This window comes from Centruroides sculpturatus, unplaced genomic scaffold, assembly GCF_000671375.1.
Source record: "Centruroides sculpturatus isolate CEXI.00-Female unplaced genomic scaffold, Cexi_2.0 scaffold3501, whole genome shotgun sequence".
Classification (NCBI taxonomy): domain Eukaryota; kingdom Metazoa; phylum Arthropoda; class Arachnida; order Scorpiones; family Buthidae; genus Centruroides; species Centruroides sculpturatus.
The window spans coordinates 1-2,465 of NW_019387625.1; the positions used below are offsets into that span (position 1 = coordinate 1).

Consider the following 2,465-nt stretch of genomic DNA (forward strand, 5'->3'; position numbering starts at 1 on the left):
CCGTCGTTTATAAACACGCCAGAGAATTCAACTAACCCTCGGAGAATGCTAGCAACCTTGAAAACCTATAGAGCTATAGAGCTTATATCATAAATTCAATCCCGTAAAGTAGACTTCCCGTTTTAAACAGGAAGCATTGTTGTGCAGTTAACGTAGTACAAATCAGGTTTTATTACAAAAATAATGCTGAAGATGTGAATTAAGTACGTAATTTTGTGGCGAGGAACGAACCTCGATGTATCTGAATTCGCTCATGAAAATTCTTCAATTACATTCGAATTAATATTCCTTAGAGCAGCAGATCGACGCCTTTTCCTCATTATTCTGGCGTTCCACATCACTCTTTATCATTATTGTACAGCGCGTGCGATAAATTCTGGAAATAAAGGGGAGAAAATAAAAAAATTAATCCTTAAAATTTCTTTTCGTCTTCGCTAAGACGTAAAAAAATTGTAACAATTGACTTTTTATTAGTTTGCTTTTTTGTTAGGAAGAGTGCGTTTTAAATGGAAATTTTTCTGTTTTTAAAAGATGAATTAATGCTGATTATCTTAATTAAATATAGAGGTTTTGACTCAGATATTTTTAGAAAAAGTTCGCAATCGATTTTAAACTTAATTCATTATACATTTGCCTGACATTTAGCAAAAAAGGCACACGTAGATTACAATGAATCTGGACTAATTGTTGAATCTAAAATTCGTTAAATAATTCTGATTTTGTGAAAAGTTTATAAATACAAAAATTTCCTGGATTTTTATGTATTTTCCCAATATTTTTACTTGCTGCCGTGTTTATACTAGAGAAAAAGGGTTATATAATTGAAATTGCACATAAGTAGGCTTACAATATGCTACAGTTTAGAGCTTCATGCTAGGAAAGTGCAAATTAGGGCATTACATCGTTAAATTTGGTAGTATTTAAGTGTTTTATATTAGTTCGTTTTTTAAAACTCTTTTTATCCGCATAATAATCATTTAAGGAAATGCAACGACCAATTTGTCAGGAAAATTTTTCGCAAATAGTCAATGTTTTCACGATTTCGGCCAATCTGTAAAGATGCCCGTTTGCTCGATTCTTCTCGTCCTGTACAGTCTAAACACATCCATGCAGAAACTAGCTAGTGTCGTGTAAAAAACGAAAACGTCGGCGCGCGGCAGTTGTAAACGGTAAGTAGCGCAAAAATCTGCCGGTGCGTTGCTTAGCCACTGCTATCGAAAGCAGACATCAGAAAGCTGTAGACATTGACTTTTCGAACAAGTACGGATCCGTACTTTCTGGAAAACGTTGTCATTTCAAAGTCACTTTCATTTATCTTCCCACGTTCCTGGAACGCGACCACAATTCGAAAATTTCCAAGTTTCATACCGAGATCACATCGCTCAGCCGAAAACACGAAGATAATCGATTGCAACTGTGAAAACGTTACTCGGCAGTAGATAATGAAAGAATGAAAACGAACCGTAAAAGTGTTATGAACGTCGGTGGCGTAGGTTAGATGATAGAGCGTTCGCTTTGCATGCGACAGTTATCGAGATCGACACTTGGTACCTCCATTTAGTAGTAATTTTTTTTCCCCTGAGACGTGTGTCGTTGCTATCGATTTTATACTGACGGCGTACTTGCAGCCTGCTTCCGAAACGATAAGAATTCCGAACACACATTTTGGGGAAGCAAAAAGTTTTAAAGTTGCGAAACGAAATTTTTTCAGCTTCATGTATGACAGAGTGAATTCTCGTTTAAATTTCAGACAGAATTATTTGCTAACTTTAGCAAAAATCTTTAAAGTATTTCGAGAATTCGATCACATGGTTTATTTAAACTGGATGTAATGAAAACAGACAGACCATTTTAGAAAAGATAATCATATTTAAAATGCTTAAAAAATGAATCTGGAGACGCCGAGCATCGATCTCGGTACCTCTCGCATGCGAAGCGAGCGCTCTACCATCTGAGCTACGTCCCCTACGTTTACGTTCTCTACATCTGAAATTTCTTCCACATTCGAATTCACTGAAGGACAACAGTGAAAACTAACATCCAGAATGAACGAATTTTTTAAAAACGAAAATTGAAAATCATCGGCGTAATTTAAAATACGGCGCCGACGGTTAAGCTAAATAAAAATTACTTTTAATAGACTTTGCTAGATTGAATATAAAATATAAAATATAAAAGCAAGAAAAACGGCAAAGTCATTTTTGGGACGAGACTAGTCTAGGAGATCGCAGGGGGGCTCGACTGCGCACCGTTTTCTACAGAAAAATTAGCACTCTCCAATGAAGAAAAGCTGCATCCGATACTCGGGTTCCTGGCGTAGATTACGGCGGGTTTCGTTGCCGCCGTGGTTACGACGAGTTGCGTTGTCACAGGCCTGTTCTTGGCTACGGTAACCGGGATCACTTCGACGGTCACGGTGGGTCTCGTACTCATTCTTCAATCTTCTTTGGTATCGCTGATTTTTC

General features: G+C 37.1%; 1 non-coding gene across 1 annotated transcript; it reads right to left on the minus strand.

Moving 5' to 3' along the window:
* Positions 1-1,893: 1,893 nt before the first annotated feature.
* On the minus strand, positions 1,894-1,966 carry Trnaa-cgc. Its single transcript has one exon. It is a non-coding gene; the product is annotated as a tRNA-Ala (tRNA).
* Between the last annotated feature and the right edge of the window lie 499 nt (positions 1,967-2,465).